Source organism: Dendrobates tinctorius, unplaced genomic scaffold (genome assembly GCF_039654945.1).
Source record: "Dendrobates tinctorius isolate UK_male_01 unplaced genomic scaffold, ASM3965494v1 ptg000020l, whole genome shotgun sequence".
Taxonomy (NCBI): domain Eukaryota; kingdom Metazoa; phylum Chordata; class Amphibia; order Anura; family Dendrobatidae; genus Dendrobates; species Dendrobates tinctorius.
This window is the reverse complement of record NW_027361688.1, coordinates 27,238,020-27,261,381: the sequence shown is the minus strand read 5'-3', so window position 1 is coordinate 27,261,381 and position 23,362 is coordinate 27,238,020. Positions and strand designations below refer to the sequence as shown.

Below are 23,362 nucleotides of genomic sequence, written 5' to 3'. Positions count from 1 at the left end.
CCGGAATGCTGGCGGCGGATGTTGATAGGAGCGCCTTGTACAAATCTTATTAGCTCAGTCACAATCAGAAGAAATCAAAACAGCAGATTATCCCGGAGGAATATCGCTAAGTGTGTAACACACAGTGAGTCTTTCCAGACAAAGCCTCTTCCTGCAGTGTCACTCCGTACAACCCCTCAGTCCGTGAGGTCACAATAGTGATCTCATTGTGACATCACAGAGGAGCGGAAAACGAATGATGTCATAATGGTGATCTCACTGTGACATGACGAGCAGCGGAACACGAATGTTGTCACATACCTGTAACCATTAAAGATCAAGCAGCTGCATCCATTTATATGTGTTTCTTAATATTACTAGTTTTGTCTCTAGATCACTGATGAGAATAAAGCATTACACAGGAATACGCCCATCCTCAGGGGCAAGTAGTAAATGCAATAGTCAGGGAATAACTGGAGAACTGAAGGATCAGAGGACTTTCTGATTGGTCCTGATTACCCCTATAAATGTGGCCTTTATATCTGTCAGTCCCGCGGTGCTGACTTCCCTTCAGTCCATAACGATATTTCAGAGGTCACACTCTGTTTCGCATATAATCTCACTGGGGTGATCCATATGAATACTGCTCTGTCCAGACGTCTTGATATAATGACCCCACAACCGAACCAAACCGTGAAAGATTTGCTCGTCTCTACTTGGCAGCTACTCAGAAGAATCTATGGCAGCTGTGTATTTGGCACAAGGTTAGAGGAGGCCGGGCTTTATAAAGCTGGGACATTTCCATCAACAGGCCTTTCCTAACAATGACAGTGAAGAAGTCATAAATCTAAAAGGCTAATTACGGTCTGAAACTTTGGGCAAAATTATCTGAGCACACAAATCTCCCCAAGGGTGCCCAAATTTTTGCATTAGCAAATTTTCCTTTTTTTGCAATTTTTAAAATGTAAAAGATGAAAATATATAGAATTTTGTTTGCATAAAATGCAAAGGAAATGTGCCGTGAGATCATTTTGTCTTCAGCTTGCTTAATTGTTCACACAATGACAGTAATTTTGTCCAAGCCACTGTGCATCATTTGGAGTATACTCTATACTATCCCTCATTAGACATGGGGAACTATAAGGTTCTCTTGACAAAAAGCTCCCAACTAAAATAATATATCTCTGTCCTGTGACTGTTATCATGCCGAATTAGCGGTAGGTACGCTGTGGAACAATTAGCACCAAATATGCAACATGTGAACTTTACCTTTAACCCCTTTACCCCCATGGTAGTTTGCATGTTAACAGGCCAGATTAACCCCCCGCCCAGAATACACCTGGGGTATAAATTGGCCTAGGCCAGATTATACCCCTCCGGTTCAGAATATACCCCAGCTGCTGTAGATCAGATTTTTCACACTTTTGAGAACCATCAAAAACGTGGCCCCAGGCAGTGCACAGGGCCCCAGGCAGCACACAAAACCCCAGGCAGAGCATAGGGGCCACAGGCAGAACACGGGGCCCAAGGCAGAGCACAGGGGCCACAGGGAGCAAACAGGGCCCCCAGGCAGAGTACAGGGGCCCCAGGCAGCACACAAGGGGCAGAGACAGCACACAGGGACCCAGGCAGCACATGAGGGCCCCAGGCAACACATGGGGCCACCGGCAGCACACGGAGCCCCAGACAGGGTACAGGGGCCCCAAGCAACACACGGAGCCCCAGCCAGCGCACAGGGGGTCCCAAACATTGCACAGGGGTCCCAGACAGCACACGGGGGGCAGAGACAGTCTCTACCCCCTCTGCACTCTGTCTCCCTGTGTGCTGCCTGGGACCCTGTTCACTGTCTCTGCCCCTGTGTGCTGCCTGGAGCCCTGTGCACTGCCTGGGGCCCCTGTGCTCTGTCTGGGGCTGTGTGCTGCGGGGGGCCCTGTGAGCTGCCTGGGGCCCCCATGTGCTGCTTGTGGCTCCTGTGCTCTACCTGGGGCCCTGTGTGCTGCCTGGGGCCCCCTGTGCTGCCTGGGGCCCCGTGTGCTGTCTCTGCCCCTTGTGTGCTGCCTGGGAACCCGTTCACTGTCTCTGCCCCTGTTTGCTACCTTGGGGCCCCGTGTGCTGCCTGGGACACCGTGCACTGCCTGGGGCCCCATTTTTGATGGTTCTCAAAAGTGTGAAAAATCTGATCTACAGCAACTGGGGTATATTCTGACCCGGAGGGATATAATCTGGCCTAGCCCAATTTATACCCGGGGCATAGTTTGGCCTAGGTCAGAATATACCCGAGGTGATATATTCTGGCCCAGAGGGGTATAAACTGGCCTAGGCCAATTTATACCCCGAGGTATACTTTGGCCTAGGCCAGAATATACCCGGGGTGTAATCTGGCCTAGGCCACTTTAACCCCGGTATATTTTGGGCGAGGGGTTAATCTGGCCTGTTACACCGGGCCAATTTTTACAATTCTGACCACTGTCCCTTTATGAGGTAATAACTCTGGAACGCTTCCATGGATCCCGGTGATTCTGATAATGTTTTTCTCGTAACATATTGTACTTCATGATAGTGGTAAAATTTCATTCATATAACTTGCGTTAATTTGTAAAAAAAAAATGGAAATTTGGCGAAAATTCCGCAATTTTCCAACTTTGAATTTTTATGCCCTTAAATCACAGAGATATGACACACAAAAAACTTAATAAGTTACATTTCCCACATGTTTACTTTACATCAAAACAATTTTGGAACCAATTTTTTTTGTTAGGAAGTTACAGTGGGGCAAAAAAGTATTTAGTCAGTCAGCAATAGTGCAAGTTCCACCACTTAAAAAGATGAGAGGCGTCTGTAATTTACATCACAGGTAGACCTCAACTATGGGAGACAAACTGAGAAAAAAAAATCCAGAAAATCACATTGTCTGTTTTTTTTCACTTGATTTGCATATTATGGTGGAAAATAAGTATTTGGTCAGAAACAAAATTTCATCTCAATAGTTTGTGATATATCCTTTGTTGGCAATGACAGAGGTCAAACGTTTTCTGTAAGTCTTCACAAGGTTGCCACACACTGTTGTTGGTATGTTGGCCCATTCCTCCATGCAGATCTCCTCTAGAGCAGTGATGTTTTTGGCTTTTCGCTTGGCAACACGGACTTTCAACTCCCTCCAAAGGTTTTCTATAGGGTTGAGATCTGGAGACTGGCTAGGCCACTCCAGGACCTTGAAATGCTTCTTACGAAGCCACTCCTTCGTTGCCCTGGCGGTGTGCTTTGGATCATTGTCATGTTGAAAGACCCAGCCACGTTTCATCTGCAATGCCCTTGCTGATGGAAGGAGGTTTGCACTCAAAATCTCACGATACATGGCCCCATTCATTCTTTCATGTACCCGGATCAGTCGTCCTGGCCCCTTTGCAGAGAAACAGCCCCAAAGCATGATGTTTCCACCACCATGCTTTACAGTAGGTATGGTGTTTGATGGATGCAACTCAGTATTCTTTTTCCTCCAAACACGACAAGTTGTGTTTCTACCAAACAGTTCCAGTTTGGTTTCATCAGACCATAGGACATTCTCCCAAAACTCCTCTGGATCATCCAAATGCTCTCTAGCAAACTTCAGATGGGCCCGGACATGTACAGGCTTAAGCAGTGGGACACGTCTGGCACTGCAGGATCTGAGTCCATGGTGGCGTAGTGTGTTACTTATGGTAGGCCTTGTTACATTGGTCCCAGCTCTCTGCAGTTCATTCACTAGGTCCCCCCGCGTGGTTCTGGGATTTTTGCTCACCGTTCTTGTGATCATTCTGACCCCACGGGGTGGGATTTTGCGTGGAGCACCAGATCGAGGGAGATTATCAGTGGTCTTGTATGTCTTCCATTTTCTAATTATTGCTCCCACAGTTGATTTCTTCACTCCAAGCTGGTTGGCTATTGCAGATTCAGTCTTCCCAGCCTGGTGCAGGGCTACAATTTTGTTTCTGGTGTCCTTTGACAGCTCTTTGGTCTTCACCATAGTGGAGTTTGGAGTCAGACTGTTTGAGGGTGTGCACAGGTGTCTTTTTATACTGATAACAAGTTTAAACAGGTGCCATTACTACAGGTAATGAGTGGAGGAAAGAGGAGACTCTTAAAGAAGAAGTTACAGGTCTGTGAGAGCCAGAAATCTTGTTTGCTTGTTTCTGACCAAATACTTATTTTCCACCATAATATGCAAATCAAATGAAAAAAAAACAGACAATGTGATTTTCTGGATTTTTTTTTCTCAGTTTGTCTCCCATAGTTGAGGTCTACCTATGATGTAAATTACAGACGCCTCTCACCTTTTTAAGTGGTGGAACTTGCACTATTGCTGACTGACTAAATACTTTTTTGCCCCACTGTATAAGGGTTAAAATTTGACCAGCGATTTCTCATTTTTACACCATTTTATTTTTACTGACCACATCACATTTGAAGTCACTTTGAGGGGTCTATATGATAGAAAATACCCAAAAGTGACACCATCCTAAAAACTGCACCCCTCAAGGTGCTCAAAACCACATTCAAGAAGTTTATTAACCCTTCAGGTGCTTCAGAGGAATTTTTTGAATGTTTAAAAAAAATGAACATTTAACTTTTTTTCACAAAAAAATTACTTCAGGTCCAATTTTTTTTATTTTACCAAGGGAAACAGGAGAAATTGGACCCCAAAAGTCATTGTGCAATTTCTCATGAGCACGCTGATACCCCATATATACAGGTAAACCACTGTTTGGGTGTATGGCAGAGCTCAGAAGGGAAGGAGCGCAGTTTGACTTTTTCGATGGAAATTTGGCTGGAATTGAGATTGGACGCCATGTCGCGTTTGGAGAGCCACTGATGTGCCTAAACAGTGGAAAACCCCCACAATTGACACCATTTTAGAAACTAGACCCCCCTCAAGGAACTTATCTAGATGTGTGGTGAGAAAATTAAACCCCCAAGGGCTTCACAGAAGTTTATAACGTACAGCCGTAAAATTAAAAAATCATATTTTTTCCACAAAAATGATCTTTTCACCCCAATTTTTATTTTCCCAAGGGAAACAGGACCCCAAAAGTTATTGTGCAATTTGTCCTGAGTACGCTGATACCCCATATGTAGGGGTAAACAACTGTTTGGGCGCATGGCAGAGCTTGGAAGGGAAGTAATGCCGTTTGACTTTTTCAACGCAGAATTGGCTGGAATTGAGATTGGATGCTATGTCGCGTTTGGAGAGCCCCTGATGTGCCTGAACAGTGGAAACCCCCACAAGTGACGCATTTTAGAAACAAGACCCCCAAGTAACTTATCTAGATGTGTGGAGAGCACTTTGAACCCCCAAGTGCTTCACAGAAGTTTACAATGCCCGGGCTTGAAAATAAAAAAACATATTTTTTCCACAAACATGATCTTTTAGTCCCCAATTTTTTTTCCCAAGGATAACAGGAGAATTTGGACCCCAAAAGCTGTTGTCCAATTTGTCCTGAGTACGCTGATACCCCATTGTGGGAGAAAACTACTGTATGGGCACATGTTGGGGCTCGATAAGGAAGTAATGACGTTTTGGAATGCAGACTTTGATGGAATGGTCTGCGGGTGTCATATCGCATTTGGAGAGCCCCTAATATGCCTAAACAGTAGAAACCTCCCACAAGTGACCCCATTTTGGAAACTAGATCCCCAAAGGAACTTATCTAGATGTCTGGTGAGCACTTTGCACCCTCAAGGACTTCACAGAAGTTTGTAACGCCTGGGGTGAAAATAAAAAAATCACATTTTCTCCACAAACATTATCTTTTAGTCCCCAATTTTTTATTTTCTCAAGGGTAACAGGAGAAATTGGACCCCAAAAGTTCTTGTCCAATTTGTCCTGAGTAGGCTGATGCCCCATATGTGGGGGTAAACCACTGTTTGGGCGCATGGCAGAGCATGGAAGGGAAGTAGCACCGTTTGAATTTTTAAATCCAGAATTGGCTGGAATTGAGATCAGACATCATGTCGCGTTTTGAGAGCACCTGATGTGCCCAAACAGTGGAAACCCCCCAATTCTAACTCCAACCCTAACCCCAACACACCCCTAATCCTAACCCAAGCCCTAACCCTAATGGGAAAACGGAAATAAATACATTTTTTTTAAATTTTATTATATTTCCCAAACTAAGGGGGTGATAAAGGGGGGTTTGATTTACTGTTTATGGCAGGTTTTTATGTTTGGCAGCTGTCACAAGCTAAAAGACGCTTTTTTATTGCAAAAATAGTTTTTGCATCACCACATTTTGAGAGCTATAATTTTTCCATATTGTGACCCACCGAGTCATGTGAAGTCTTATTTTTTGTGGGAAGAGTTGGCGTTTTTATTGGTACCATTTTCGGGCACGTGACATTTTTGATCTCTTTTTATTCTGATTTTTGGGAGGCAGAATGAACAAAAACCAGCATTTCATGGATTTCTTTTGGGGGGGGACGTTTACACCGTTCCGTGTGTGGTAAAATTGATAAAACGGTTTTATTCTTCGGGTCAGTACCGCGATAACTCATTTATATAATTTTCTTATGTCTTGGCGCTTTTATACAATAAAAACAATTTTATATTAAAATTAATTATTTTTGCATCGCTTTATTCTGCGAGCTATAACTTTTTTACTTTTTCGCTGCTGATGCTCTATGGCAGCTCGTATTTTGCGGGACAAGATGACATTTTTAGCGGTACCATGTTTATTTATAGCCTTCTTTTTGATTGCGTGTTATTCCAGTTTTTGTTCGGTGGTATGATGATAAAGCATTGGTTTTTGCCTTGTTTTTTTTTTAAAGGGGTTAACTAGTGAGACAGTTTTATAGGGCGGGTCGTTACGGACGCGGCGATATTAAATATGTGTACTATTTACCAAAAAACAGAATTTGTTGTGAATTTTTTTAAAATTTTTACACTTTTTTTATTTTATTACATTGTCCCAGTGTGGAACATTACTATATAGTGTCAAATCGCTGATCTGACATTTTGCAGTGCACTGTGTCAGACCAGCGATCTGACATGCACTGCAGGCGGCTTCTCAGTGCCTGATCTCAGCAAGCACTGAGAAGCCAGCACCCTGCAGGATCCAGAAGGCCACCGTGGCCATCTTGGATCCGAGGGCATGCAGGGAGGAGACCCTCTGAACAATGTGAGAACACGTTGTTCCGAGGGTTTCAGGGAAGCACGCAGTGTGCCCCCTGCCTGCGTGATTCTTCCCTTATGCCACCGGAACACCGATCATGTTTGATCGCAGTGTGCCGGGGGTTAATGTGCCGGGAGCGGTCCGTAACCGCTCCTGGCACATAGTGCCGGGTGTCAGCTGTGATAATCAGCTGACAACCGGCCGCGATCAGCTGCGCTCCCCCGTGAGTGCAGCTGATTGCGATGACGTACTATCCCGTCCATGGGCATTAAGGCCCAGGGCACATGGACGGATAGTACGTCATATGTCAGGAAGGGGTTAAACGCTTTAGCTGTACGGCTCTGTATCAGCATTTTTATTTTTGTGATAATTTTCAAAGCATAATAACATTTATTGCATTAACATTTTTTTATTACTTTTTTACTCATCCACTGGGGTCTGCCATTTTTTCTCTTATGTGTGTCATAGAATGACACTTACACACCACAAATACTAAAGCCCCGGGCTATAAGGGACCCAGGCGTCCATCTCTACTTCTATGCTTGGTGCTATCGCAGCTGCAAACATTGCACGTCTCCTGAGCTGCCCAGTGCATTACTGTACATGTAGCTGGCGCCATCTTATTGCAGCCCAGCACTTTGAGCTGAGCTCCAGTTTCCTCCTGTCACCGGTACTTGCAGTGTTCAGCAGTGACAGGAGGTCGGACATCAGAGCAGTGACGGGGAGAACAAGTAAGGCAGCCTGACATTGTACTACTAATGCCAGTCAACCGACCTGTTCTCACTGCTGGAAGAAGTCACATCCGCAGCTCGATTCTGAGTAATCGAGAGAAAGTGAGCGGCCAGCCACAGCCCTGACTTTCTCTTGACTACTTATTAGGTCGGGGTCAGATATGTGAGAAACTCGGACGAGTCTCGCATGTCAACACCCTGCACTGCCGCCGGCACTAGGACAGGAGCGTGTGGCCCTATGTATTTCTTTGCAGCCACACACTCCGGTCCCAAGTGCCGGCGGCAGTGCCGGGTATTGACATGTGAGATTCGTGCGAGTTTCTTGCATGTCTGACCCTGGCCTTACTCTGAAGATGGGGAGAGTGAAGCCACTACTGATTTGCCGCATGGCTCGTATAATGTATCAAAATCACATGAGCCCCAGGAACGTGAGTAAAAACACCCCTGGAATAGCACTGGCACCAGAGGGGAGTGTAAGGGTTTTATTTTTAACAGGAGCAAACGTTCGGATTGAGAAGGGGTTGTCCTACTAGTGGACAATCCCATTAATGAGCAGTATGGTGGTATTATCAATACTATATATGCTGGTAATATTTGGGTATATTATTATTGTGATATTTCTATTATTATTGCACCTTATATAGCAGTATTTTTGGAAATATTGGTTGTGCAGTAAATCTTGATTTCCTCCTTCCAGGGTAATATTATTAATAGATATCCCTATCAGGGCTTTTTCGTGGGGACAGTGTGGGATTGTGCGCTTTTAGATGCCAGGGCTGAATTTCAGTCCCAGTCTGTCCCTACCGGGATGATTAAATTCTTCATAAAATGTTTCTGCTTTGGAAAAATGGTACAGAGACCATGATGAGTAATTCTAACCTATCATTCATATCTTCTTACCTGTAAGCATAACCTGAAGTATACATGCCATACCTAGAACGAGCGCTCAAGGAGCAAACTTACAGGATCGGCAAAATTAGCTAAAAATTGCGCACAAACTTTTATAACATTAGAAACTATGAATTTAGGGAGCTGAGGCAAGACAAATTAGACATTATACAAAACATGCTCCACACATGTAATATGTGCACTTAGAAGGGATCTAAACTTAATCCACAGGTATAATTTACCTAAAATGTATTCTAGCACCTCAGAATATATGGGGTGTTGTTAAGGTCGGTGTAAATCACAAATGTCTCGCTTCTAATGGAAAAGACTGCATGCATTGTGTATTTTTCTAAGAATATGATCATTTATATTGTTTTTCTGCTCCCACACTTACCGGTGATGTGCTCCGACTGTAAGTCATAATCTTTGTATCTTACCCCCTTTAGTGGTTTGCACGTTAATGACCGGGCCAATTTTTACAATTCTGACCATTGTCCCTTTATGAGGTCATAACTCTGGAACGCTTCCATGGATCCCGGTGATTCTGACATTGTTTTCTTGTGACATATTGTACTTCATGATAGTGGTAAAATTTCTTTGATATGACTTGCGTTTATTTGTGAAAAAGTGGAAATTTGGCAAAAATTTTGAAAATTTCACAATTTTCCAACTTTGAAGTTTTATGCCCTTAAATCACAGAGATATGACACACAAAAAACTTAATAAGTAACATTTCCCACATGTTTACTTTACAGCAGCACAATTTTAGAACCAAATTTTTTTTTGTTAGGAAGTAGTGATGAGTGAACGTGCTCGCCCGAGTATCACTGTACTTAGTGTACTCGGCGAGCACCGACCATTTCCAGGATTACTCGGCGGGAACTCGGATCTCCACCCAGCATTTTTGGCGTTCTTTAGAGACCCAGTCAGCATGCAGGGATTGTCTGCTAGGCAATGAAACGCCGCAGCCATCTTTGTTGTGGTCATGCAGTGATTGGCTGGCTGCACGGCATCATCAGAGGTATAAGAGACCGGACACCGCCCTGCTCAGCGCAATCAGCTCCAGATTGAGATAGTGTAGGGAAAGCTGCTGCTGAGATAGGGTTAGATTTGGGGATATATTAGTCAGTGTGGGTTCTACCTTCGTAAACTACTCAAATCCAGCTAAACCAACAGTCCTTCTAAGGACTAATTCTGGAGTATATAGGTTCCAGTGTTAGGCAGGCAGGGTAGTGTACGTCACTCTATACATATCAGTACAAGGCCTGCAGGCACTGTATGTATATACATATTGCATACATCAAGAGGGTCCATTCCCTTCCTGTCTGCTGGTGCTGCTGCTATCTATAACATATATTGACCGTATATACCTAGCCCCAGGTCTAATTGGCTAGGAAAAATTTTTTGCCAGATTAATAGAGATTATTTTATTGTAAAGCAATCTAGAGCCTTTTTTTTCTGCATGTGCTTTTTGACAATGCACAATACAGCCAGATCCTTTTCCTAGCACATCATAAAAATCCAGCCATTTTAAAGGGGTCCCAAACATCACTTTTCAGTGCGCAGAGAAATCTTTCATTTTTTATGTGGTATGGTAGAGTGGAAATTTTTTTGAGTGTCTTACACAATTTCTTGACACCATTTTGCTGAACCCCCCAAAAAATACATACAGGCCACATATTTTACAGTGTGGTATATCTGTGACACGTCTCATATATCTGTGTGCTAAAAATTTGGGTATTTTAGGCCTAAATTCCATTTTTTTGCTGTCTGTCACTCTAGTTATATACAGCACTATTTTGCATTTTAAAAAATACAAGCCACATATTTGGCAGTGTGGTATCTCCGTGCCAGGCCTCATATATCTGCATGGTCCAAGTTTGGCCATTTTAGGCCGGTATTCCAGTGTTTTCCGGTCTGTCACTCTAGTTATATACAGCACTATTTTGCAATTTAAACAAAAAACAGGCCACATATTTGACAGTGTGATATCTCAATGACAGGCCTCATCTATCTGTGCAAAAATTTTGGCCATTTTAGGCCTACATATTCTAGTGTTTTTGCTGTCTGTTACCGTACTTATTGCCACCAATTTGATAGCAAAAAAAACCTTTTTAACTACAGTCTAGATAGTTTAGAGTGTGGTTTTCCCACACACGTATCACATACAAGTTTGCTCCCAATTCAGCCATTTGTAGTGAACATGTATAATATTCTAGTCCATTTACAATGGGCAAGGCGCGTGGCAAGGGACGGGGAAGTGGACGTCATGGTTTATGCCGAGGTCGAGGCCGTGGGCAAGCTGAAATTGGGCCACAAAAAACACCCACATCTTCTCGCTGGACCTTAGTGTCCGAAGTCCTAGTGGACCGCAGCAAGACAGCACTATTGAAGCCCAAGCAGTGTGAAAAGGTTGTTGGTTGGATAGCGGATAATAATTCCAGTTACTTATTCACCACCAGCACCCTGTCTTCGACACGGTATAGTCTGAGCAGTCGTGAATCTGGACTGCATATTCCTCACCCTGATCTTCCTTCCTCCCAAAATGCTGAGTGCCCAGAAACAACTGATCCCACACTCAGACACTCCGAAGACCTGTTAAGTTTTCCATTTATAGATTCGTTCCTCTCGCCTGGTCCATTTGAAGTGGGGCAAGATGAGATTCCATGTAGCGATGCCCAAATATTTGAGCCATGATCACAAGAGGTTGACAATGATGAGACACAATAGCCAGAAAGTCAGGAGGCAGACCAGGGTGCGGAAGTGGAAGATGAGGTGGTGGATGACCCAACCTGGCAAGAGGACATATAGAGCGAGGACAGCAGCACACGGGGAGGGAAGCATAGCACCCATTCAGGCAGGAAGAAGCAGTGTTGTGGCTGCAAACAGAAGGCGGGCAACCATTCCCCGTAACACCAACATGACGGAAGTTGCCAGTCCAACTGTTAGGTCTTCCCGAGTCTGATTATTTTTTAAGATTCTGCCGATAACCCCAAACAGGTCATTTGCAACACCTGTCATGCCAGCATCAGCAGGGGTAACAAAACTACCAGCCTTACCACCACCAGCATGATCAGGCACGTGGCAGCAAAGCACCTGACTTTGTGGGCCCAACCCCAGGCTCCAGGAACAATGTCTGCTGGTGATACCACTGCTTCTTCCACTGTTGTGCGTGCAAGCCAATCCCCTGTCCACGGTGCATGTGAAGATGCCTCATGCCCTGCACCTGCCATTGCCCACGGTGAAATAGCACCATCATCGAGTACATCCACGTCCTTGTCCCAGCGCAGCCTTCAGTTGTCCATACCCCAGTCATTGGAATGTAGGCGGAAATTTGCAGCCAACGCCCCACAATCCACAGTACTAAATTCACACATTTCTCATCTGCTTGCGCTCGAAATGTTGCCTTTTATGCTTGTGGAGACGGAAGCTTTCCGCAACCTGATAGCGGCAACCATCCCAAGGTACTCGGTCCCCACCTGCCACTATTTCTCACGCTGTGCCGTCCCAGCATTACACAAGCACTTGTCCCACAACATTACCCATGCCCTCAACAATGCAGTTACTGGGAAAGTACATCTAACCACGGACACGTGGACAAGTGCTTGTGGCCAGGGATCGTACATCTTGCTGATGGCACACTAGGTTAATATAGTGGAAGCCTGGACCCCGTCAGACCTTGGGATGGAACACGTCCTTCCGACGCTATAGATTGCGGGCCCTACGTCAGTCAGGGTAGCCCCCCACTGTGTACAGCTCCTGCACCTCCTCGTCTTCAGACTCCATCTCCGAAATGAGCACATCAGTTACAAGCTGGAAACATTGCAGCACTGCCAAAGCCAAGCGGCAACAGGCTATGCTGAAGCTAATTTGATTAGGTGACAAACCACACAATGCTGAAGAGTTGTTGACAGCTCTGAAAGAGCGGGCAGATGTGTGACTGACACCGCTGAACCTCCAGCCAGGCATGGTTGTGTGTGACAATGGTAGGAACCTGGTGGCGGCTCTGAGGCGAGGCGGACTGACACATATACCATGCCTGGCCCATGTACTTAACCTCGTTGTTGAACATTTTCTAAAAAGCTACCCGGAGCTGCTGAATCTGCTTGTGAAAGTACGCCACCTGTGTGCCCATTTTAGAAAGTTATTGTAGCTACAGCTTCAGCCGCCCTTGCCATGCTTCAGCAGCGATCGACTGTTGTGTTGTCCCCACACGTTGGAACTCTCCACTGCATATGTTGGAAAGGATTTGTGAGCAGAAGAGGGCAGTTATTGAATACCAGCATCAACAAGGCCGTCGTTATTCAGGTTTGACTCCACACATAAGACCTCAGGAGTGGACATGGATGTCAGACATATGTAACATCCGCCAAAACTTTGAGGAGTCCACCATGATGGTGAGCGGCGATGACGCCATCATTAGCGTCACCATCCTGCTCATTTGCATTCTGAAAAGCTCTCTGCTTACAATGAAAGAGGATGCATTGCAGGCGGAGCACAAGTACATGGAGCAAGGAACCATACAGGGTGATTACACACAGCCCAGCCTCATATCATCCCAACGTGGATTGGTTGACAGTGAGGAAGAGGAGGAAGAACAGGAGCTACTTTCATGCGCAATAGATAGTACTACAAGCACAACTGTCATACCGTCTGTTCAGCGTGGATGGTCTGAGGACAAGGAGGAGGACACCTTGGTCAGTTGTCCTGTTGGTGAGGACACGGAAGCCTTGCCTGTTACAAGTCTGGCACACATGGCTGACTTTATGTTACGCTATCTTTCCCGTGACCGTCGTATTGTAAAAATATAGAGTAACAGTCATTACTGGGTAGTGACACTTTTAGACCAACACTACAAGGAGAACTTTCATTCTCTTGTTCCAGAGGCAGACAGGGGTACTAAAATGGTGCAATACCAGAGGGTCATTGTTGCAGAATTATTAAAAAAATTCCCATTTCAAAACGCTGGCGGCAGACATAACAGTTCATTGGACAGCCCAGAAGTACAGGCGAGAGAGACACAACTGCAATCCAGCAGAGGCAGGGGAACACTGGCAAAGTTCTGGGACAGTTTTCTCAGACCCTCCCATCGCTCTGGCCCTGAGGCGCAGGGTAATGTCACAAGGAATGGAGTGTTTTATAAGATGCTGAGGGAGTACCTTGCTGACCGTACCAACATCCTCCGTGATTCCTCTGTGCCTTTTAATTATTGGGTATCCAAGCTGGACAAGTGGCATGAACTGGCTCTCTACGCCTTGAAGGTCCTGGCCTACCCTGCCGCTAGCGTTTTGTCTGAGCGAGTTTTTAGTGCCGCTGGTGGAATAATCACAGATAAGCGCATTTGTCTGTCAGCGGAAAATGCAAACAGGCTGACTCTTATAAAAATGAACAAGTGCTGGATTGGGCCAGACTTCTCAACACCACCAAATGATGACAGTGAAACATAAACTACAATGTAGTGTCTTTTTGGGAGGTGTATTCCCATGCACCTCTTCACAACCAAACATGGGTATAAGCTTCCTGATTTTGGCTATTTAGTGTCCTCCTCCTCCTCATCTTCACCATCCACCACCCTTAGAATACCAGGGTGAACGTATTCCATCATGCTCCAGCCACTCTAGTTTTTGGCAAGTCTGGTCCCCGATGACCTCTACCGTCTGATAAGATGGCACACTCTTCTGCATCTCACAGACATGGATCAGTCGCTGAAGGGCTTCTTGAGTAGGCTGATGTGTAGTAGCCTTCTTCCAATTTTCCAATTACCGGGTCATTGTTTGGTAAAAATAATCTGATTGAGTTCACGTAGGATACTCATCCCAGAACTACAGGTACATCTTCTTTGATGGGCTCAGGGACTAGCAGGATCCCTTTTCTCCCCACTTCTTTCCCACAGATTCGAATATTCATCCACATGACCCCTGTGACCGTGATCGGTTGTTGATTGGCAGCAAACACCCTGATCAATGTCTTTTTTTCTGGCTTGGCCAGGGCCTGAAAATGCTGCTTGAATTGCGTTTTGGGGATCGCCGTCACTTGTGACCCGGTATCTATCAAGCAGTCCACTGGAACACCCTCAAATTCAGCATGCAGGATGGGACACCCAGCAATCAAGTGTTCGTTATGATAGGGAGCGGCCTCTCTCCTCCCCTCCCCTGCAGAGTGCTGCACTACTGCGGGGGTTGGTAGTTTAACGGTGGCTTCCGCTGGTCTTGAGAGTATTTCCGACAGTCTCTGGCAAGGTGCCCCCGTCCTCGACATTCCCAGCATTGGATGCCTCCTCCTCACCTGGGGGCACCTCGAGCCTTTCCTCGTGCCTCTTGTAGTTCTCTCACTGCAGGCGATGGGCTGGGCCGACAGGGGGCCGGCACGGCCGAGTAGGGACGTTCAGTGGACAGATCTCCAATTCTTCGCTCCATCTGGGTCAGTTTCTCTTGCACGTTGGCAAGGGACCGTTTTAATCTTGCCCCACCTGGACCAGCACGTCCTGATGGTTTGGGTCCCCTAAGGTATTAGCGCCCTGGACATGCATCACCCCAGATGCGTAGCTTTCTTCCTTGCTTTGGGCCACTGTTTCTGCCAGGATTTGACAAAATATGAGAGCCGGATCTAACCCGCACCCGTTCTGACAGTGTTCGCCTCAAGAATTTGTTGTGCAGTCCCAGAATGAATTGTTCCCAGAGTATCCGGTCTTTAGAGCCCATGCTGCCAAGTCCATCCGACTCCTTTCTCTGCACCTCCGCTATCACTTCTTGCAGTGCTGTCGCATATTGAGAAATTCCTTCATCTTCCCGCTGCAGCCTCGAGAAACATTTGTTGCGGAGGTGTCCCGCGCTAGCAGTTTCACCGTAGGTCTCTTCCAGTAACTTCACTAACTCCTTCAGAGGACTACGGGTGAGTTCTGATTGTAGGCAGTTGTTTATATGGGCTTCTCCCTCTAGGGCACTTAAAGCGATGTCCACTTCAAGGTCTGGGCTGATGTTATAAATCTTCAGGGTGCTTTGCAGCCGGGACACCCAGTCGGACAGTGGCATATTATTGCCGTCAAACTTTGGTAGCACACTAAAGTAAATATGGTGCCCATAGGGAGTGTCCTTGAAGGGGTTCCACCAATGCACACAGCATCCCCATTAACATTAGCATGTTTGCGTGGGTTTTCTCCGGGTACTCCGGTTTCCTCCCACTATCCAAAGACATACTGATAGGGAATTTAGATTGTCAGCCCCATCGGGGACAGTGATGATAATGTGTGCAAATTGTAAAGCGCTGCGGAATATGTTAGCGCTATATAAAAATAAAGATTATTATTATTATTAGCATTCCCGCCATTTCTGTCTGCTGCCTCTATCTTGGTGACAGTACCCTGCTCGCAGCGCCACTTGAAGCGATGGCCGAGGAGCCACCACGGTGCAGGGAGACAATGGTACACAAGATGAAGTGCAAACAACAAAGGGTAAAATTATTGGAAGGCAAGGAATTAAGTGGATAAGGAAGGTGCAAACAGGGGTATGCAATGGCAAAAGATAGTTTACAAGAGTTTGTATTCTTTAGCTGGGCCGTTAAATATCACGGTGCTCCAGAGGATCAATATATATCACACAAGCAAAACCAAACAATAAACAAAGAATGATGCTGCTCTAAGTGTAGCCTCCCTGGCCTCTACTAAACAGGCCACACGGCTGCCGTGTTGTGTCTGTTGAAGCCTACACTATGTCCTGATATGTCCACAAATGGGAACAAACTCACGATGATGTTGGGGACTCAGGTCCAGTCTCGAGGGCCCCCAACAGTCTTGAATGGTGGTGCGCACCTCTGCCAGGCAGATCCATTAAACGTTTTCTTCACCTTGCTTCAGGGTCCAGGAGGTGCTCCTGGAAACTGTAAATCCCTTTCTCGGTCTCTTCGTGGCTTCTCAAAATGGCACAGGACAGCCACCTTTGCAACAACAGAAGAGTCTGTTCAATCTCCCAAGTCCACTAAGTCTCAGGATGTGCGACCTTTTTACACAGCTCCATGCACAGCAGCTCTCAGCAGCAGCTTCCAGCTCACGCTCTCACAGGCTCAACTGCTCCCCTCCTCAGCCTCGGGCAGTTCATTAACACAGTCCTTTACAGGGGCAGCAGATCATTCCATCACACCAGACAAGGGAGTGCTGTCTCTTAAAGTTGCAGTGTGTTTCTTATTGTCCATAACAGCACCACCCCCTTACAGCCGTGCCGGGTATTAACATGCAAGACTCGTGCGAGTTTATCGCATGTCTGACCCCAGCCTTAGTCATACTCACCAATGGGGGTGGCAGCACTAAAAGTGCCTAGGGCAGCATAAACTCTAAATATGTCTCTGAGGGCAGACCTTGCTGTCAATGCATAAGAAAACAGAATGGGAGTACAAAATGAATAATGTAAAGTGGATTTTCCTGTGCCCATCCAGTATGTGTGTTCAAGGCTTATTGGGGTGCATATGACTTGGTAGCAGGGCAGGCCTTGCAGTCACTGGAACATATTTTATGGAGGCCCTCCTGGACATCTTGTGAAAGGGGTATTGGGGTGCGTCGTAATTCTTGTCAGCCCATCCACTCACTGCATAGGCTACAACAGTTTAGGAGACCCACTGTTTAATAATGGCCCTTTAAGAAGATTAATGCCGCCTGATGCCCTGGTAAAAATAGGCTCTGTGACTTTAAGAGTCTCTCCTTCATAAATGAAACAAGATGGGTCTGCTTATATGTCACACACCACATGGCTAGCTAGGGTTAGTAAATGTTACAATGACATTTCCCAGTGAATGCATTTGTATTGGTTAAAAGCAATGTTGAAGTTGAAAAACGCTTCAAAAACGCTGCGTCTGAACATAGTCCAAGTGGCGGAGGAACATTTTGGTCTGGGGTTAATTATTTTGCCTTATATACAAGTAATTCACCTGGAAAAGATGTACCTTGACATATTTCCCAGCAAAATACGTTTTGGTATGTTTTTTGGTGCGCCGGTAAAAATGGCATGAAACCCTGACAACATTGTTTAAAGCTGTGAACTAGGAGTCAGGAAATCTTCCAGGGGCGATCCCTATGATGTCCCCATGTCAACTGAGCAGTGTTTCCATCATTTTCAGATGTTTTTAGATCTTAAAAGGACCCCCAGGGGGGATCATGGTAAAAATTCTCAGGTCTCCCATAGAGTTACATGGGGTTTGTTGTTCTGTCCGAGTACCCGAGTATTCCACTTTGCTCGACCCGAGCAACGAGCACCCGAGCATTTTAGTGCTCGCCCATTACTAGTAAGGAAGCAGGGAAGTTTTTCGTCTAATGAATCTTCCATGAAGGCCATATTTGTGCAGGTATCTCTGAACAGTAGAATAATGTACCACAACACCAGAGTCTTCTAAATCTTTCTGAAGGTCTTTTTCCATCAAGGGGGGTTCTGATTTGCCTCTCTAGCAATCCTACGAGCAGCTCTCACTGAAAATTTGCTTGGTCTTCCAGACTTTATCTTGTCCTCCTGTTAACTGCATTTTTCTTAATTATATTTCGAACTGAGGAAAGGGTAACTTGACAATGCTTTTTTATCTTCTTATAGCCTTCTCTTGCTTTGTGGGCCTGTGACCCTGGTGGACCTATCTAGGCTTGCACCAGATCGATCTTCCTACAGAGCGTTCATCTATCAAGTAGCCACAGCACAGATTTTCAATGATGTCTGGATTAGGGGACTGTGAGGACCATTGTAAAACATTCAGCTTGTGCCTTTTGAGGTAGTCTATTGTGGATTTTGACGTGTGTTTAGGACCATTATCCATTTGTAGAAGCCATCCTCTTTCCAACTTCAGCTTTTTTACAGATGGTGTTATATTTGCATCAAGAATTTGTTGAAATTTAATATAATCCATTCTTTCCTCCAACTGTGAAATGTACCCCGTGTCATTGGCTGCAACACAACCCCAAAGCATGATTCACCTCCTTGCTTAATGGTTGGAGACATGTTCTTTTCCTGAAATTCTGTACCTTTTTTTTCTCCACATATACCTTTGGTCATTAAGGCCAAAGAGTTCTATTTTAACCTCATTAATTTTATGGTGAGGACTAGTGATGAGCGAACGTGCTCGCCATGTCTCGTTACTTGCCCGAGTATCACTGCACTCTGTGTACTCGGCAAGCACCGAGCATTTCCGGGATTACTCGGCGGGAACTCAGGTCTCCACCCAGCATTTTTGGCGGACTTTAGAGACTCAATCACGCTGCAGGGATTGTCTGCCAGGCAATAAAACGACGCAGCCATCTTTGTTGTGGTCATGCAGTGATCGGCTGGCCGCACAGCATTATCAGGGGTATAAGAGACTGGACGCCGCCCTGCTCGGCGCATTCAGCTCCGGATTGAGTGTAGGGAGAGCGGCTGCCGAGATAGGGTCAGATTTGGGGATTTATTAGTGTGGTCAGGGCTGCCACTAGGAATTTCAGCGCCCCATACTGACATTTTCGGGGCCCCCTTTAGACTCCGCCCCACCTCCACCCCTCAAACTGTCCACAGTCCCACCGCCCTCTCTTGGAAAAATTCCACTTCTCACCAATCACACATTAATAGTTCCCATCACCAGATCACACATATAGCCGGCAGCTTTTGGTTTGGCCAAAAGATTTTTTAAGCCGCCATCTCAACACGGTAGACACTTTTGGCCGAGCTATACTCTACTGTAACCTTTTAAATATTTGTTAAAATATGCAATACAGTTTAGGTATATTTTAATTTATTTTTCAATTTTTAAAATGACCAATAATATCACATATAAGGGACAAATACCACCGCACCATGTCCAGACCACATATTACCACCATATAGTGACCTATAATACCATATACAAGGAACAAATACCGCCACACCATGACCAGATCACATATTACTACCACAGTGACCAAATAATATCACATACAAGGAACAAATACCACTGCACCATGACCAGACCACATATTACCACCACAAAGTGACCAAATAATAGCACATACAAGGGTCAAATACTGCAACACCATGTCCAGACCACATATTACCACCACATAGTGACTGAATACTACAATACTAATCAATAATAAAAAAAACCAATACTATCACCATAAGTCCCATTATACACAGAGGACCTGTACTTAGTATGCAGTGTCTGTGTACAGGTATTACAGTGATCAAAGACATTATACACAGGACCTCTGTATACAGTATATAGTGTCAGTGTATAGGTAACACACTAACTCACCAGTGATGTCTCTAGGTGAAGTCCTTCATCCTTGCTTTTCATCTTTCATCCAGCACAGATCGCCATCATGTCTTCCAGCCAGGACTCGTCTCTGCAGGAAATAACACAGTTATCTAGAGCTCCACTTGCAGAACACATTACTTATTTTTTTCCCAACTTCTACATTTCATCACATGAAGAAAAAAAGGCAACACAGTATCACTCTACACAGTAACAGGACCGCCCCCCCATTTAAAACAGTATACTCAAAAAATAAAATAAATACATCACTGCAGTAATAATATCCCTTAATTAGCCCCTATGGCAATAATATCCCCCATCCTGACCCCCATGTGCCTCATTCCTGGCTCCAGCCATATGTTTTCATATCCCGCCCTCATGAGTATTCATTGTGCCCCATAAAATCTCCCGATCCGTCTTCATCGTATCCATCCTGCCCCATGATCCTGCACCATGTGTCTCCCATCCTGCCCCCTCCTGTGTCTCACTGTCACATTCCGCTCCCGTGTCCATTCTGCCCCCTCTTGTCTCACTGTCACATTCTGTCCTCTCCTGTGTCTTACTGTCACATGCTGCCCTCTCCTGTGTCTTACTGTCACATTCTTCCCCCTCCTGTGTCTCACTGTCACATTCTGCCCCCCCGTGTCTCGCATTCTGCCCCCGTGTCTCACATTCTGCCCCCATCATGTCTTGCATTCTGTGCCCATATCTTGCATTCTGCCCCATCATGTCTTGCATTCTGCCCCATGTCTGCATTCTCCCCCCATGTCTTGCATTCTGCCCCATCATGTCTGCATTCTGCCCCATCATGTCTGCATTCTGCCCCCATCACGTCTGCATTCTGCCCCCATCATGTCTGCATTCTGCCCCCATCATGTCTGCATTCTGCCCCCATCATGTCTGCATTCTGCCCCATCATGTCTGCATTCTGCCCCCATCATGTCTTGCATTCTGCCCCATCATGTCTTGCATTCTGCCCCATCATGTCAGCATTCTGCCATGTCTGCAATCTGCCCCCATGTCTGCATTCTGCCCCATGTCTTCTATTCTGCCCCCATGTCTTCCATTTTGCCCCCATGTCTGCATTCTGCCCCCATGTCTGGCATTCTGTCCCCGTATCTCAGTCTGCCCTGGGCCCCCCGGATTGCTGCTTTCAATTAAAAACAAACAAACAAAAAAAAAGTTCTTCTTACCTAGCCGCGCTCCAGCGGTGAAGCTCCCTCCACGCTGCTGAAGCGCGCACTCGCCGGCGACTGACAATGACGTCAGACGCGGGCGACGTGTGCGCTGCGGCTGACGTCAGCTGCCAGCCTCCAATTGGCTGGCGGCTGTTAACTATTGACGTGTGGGCCGGTGGGCCCGCATGTCAATAGCGTTCAACTGCCGCACCGCAGCGCCGCTAAGGGCCCAGTTTAGCCTGCCGGTAGGTGCCCGGTGAGCAGATGAGACAGGGCCTGATGCAGGCCCCCTCTGCCCACCGGGCCCCATACACCAGTCAGGGCAGTAATGCCCTGATGGCGGCACTGGCTAGCCTTGTTCTACTCATTACTTTGTGTTTTCAAAAAATAACACAAAACCTAAAAAGAAATTAATACAGTCTGTTATCTCAGGCTGAGGCTTGGTGTTTCTGTGGTGGAAAAATCTTCGCTTTGCAGGCAAACTTATCAAATATAATTTTTCTCCAAATAAATCCATTTGTATTGAGCTTTTCAAATATTTCAGTAGTCCATGTAAAATGGGCAAGACAAGTGGCAAGGGACGGGGAAGTGGACGTGATGCTGATGGTGCATGCAGAGGGCGAGGCCGTGGCCAAGCTTACAGTGGGCCACAGCAAAGACCCACATCTTCGCGATCGAAATTCTTGTCCCAGTTTCTAGGGGACCGCACCACACCACTATTGAAGCAAGAGCAATGTGAAACGGTTGTTGGTTGGATAGCGGATAATGCTTCCAGTCACTTAGCCACCAACACCACCATGTCTTCCACACGGTCAAGTCTGAGTAGCCGTGAGTGTGGACCGGAAATTACTCACCCTGATCCTCCTTCCCACCATGCCGAGTGCCCTGAGACAAGTGATGCCACACTCGGACACTCCGAAGAGCTGTTCAGTTTCACATTTGGAGATTCGTGCCTCTCGCCCGCTCCACTTGAAGCGTGGCAAGATGATATTCCATGTAGCGATGCACAAATCTTTGAGCAACCACGGTCACAAGAGGTGGACGATGATGAGACACAATTGCCGGAAAGTCAGGAGGAGGAGCAGGGTGCGGATGTGGAAGACAAGGTGGTGGATGACATAGTGACTAACGCAACTTGGTAGGAGGACATGCAGAGCGATGACAGCAGCACATATGGGGAAGGAGGCATATCACCGCAACAGGCAGGAAGAAGCAGTGTGGTGACCGCAGACAGAAGGCGTCCATCCGTTCCCCACAACACCAACAGGATGGTAGTTGCCATTCCAACTGTTAGATCTTCCCGAGTCTGGTTATTTTTTAAAGACTCTGCCGATAAACCCAAACAGGCCATTTGCAACACCTGTCATGCCAGCATCAGCAGGGGTAGCAAAACTACCAACCTTACCGGACGGAACCTTTGTAGACAGAGTCAGGTAGACGGCTTCAAAGGGAGCGCCAGGCTGGCGGTGGGAGTAGATACAATGAGGATGGTCCGCTGCAGCTCCGGCTGGGTACCTCAAGAGAGGATCAGAACAGCAGAGCACCCTTTATGGCAGCTGCTTTGGTTCATGAAGGGTGCTGGGTGGTGAGTGAGTTTAGATTGCACTAAGAGGGGAAAGCTGACAGGAAGTTAGGTCAGAATCCCCATAGAGGGGGAGGAAGACAGTTTCCCCACTGAGGGAAGGAGGGTAAGGATATAGATGCAGCAGCCTCCGGTGAGCTGGAGCTGCTAGCAAGGAAAGAGAGAGAAAGAGAAGATCAGTTATTCAGAAGGAAGATAGAAAAGTACGAAACGTGAGGAGAGAGAGACTGGGGATTAGGGCTAGAGCAGAGAACTTTCCTAAGTTTTAGCGCCAAAGGCCGGGAACTGGTATCCGAGGCTGTGCGTGATACTAATGATCCTACAGCAGAAACCTGAGGAATAGAAGTTGTGACCACTATATTACCACATACGACTTTGAGACACAGCAGCAACGTGTGTGAGCTGGGACATGATTGTAAGGAGTCCCTGAAGCAGGCTACAGCTGCCTGTCATGCGAGTGGAGTTATACGTAACATCAAGAAGGAAGAACTTGAGTGTAAGTCAGAACTACAAGTACTTCAGATTAGCGCTAGAAAGGAGACGTTCAGAAAAGGCATATTCGGAAGGGAGTGCTGGAAGTGTGTATTCCATCTGCCTGGGAGTTAGCTGAGCCACTGACCTGGAGAGGAC

General features: G+C 46.2%; 1 protein-coding gene across 2 annotated transcripts in view; it reads left to right on the top strand.

The window, feature by feature from the left end:
* The window catches only part of LOC141083571 (uncharacterized), a 101,374-nt gene extending 78,226 nt beyond the window's left edge, over window positions 1-23,148 (top strand). For both annotated transcript variants that reach the window (XM_073567918.1, XM_073567916.1), the window contains one exon: window positions 18,313-23,148. The gene's annotated coding sequence lies outside the window, so the exon portion shown is untranslated. The remainder of the gene's footprint in view (window positions 1-18,312) is intronic.
* Window positions 23,149-23,362: the final 214 nt, after the last annotated feature.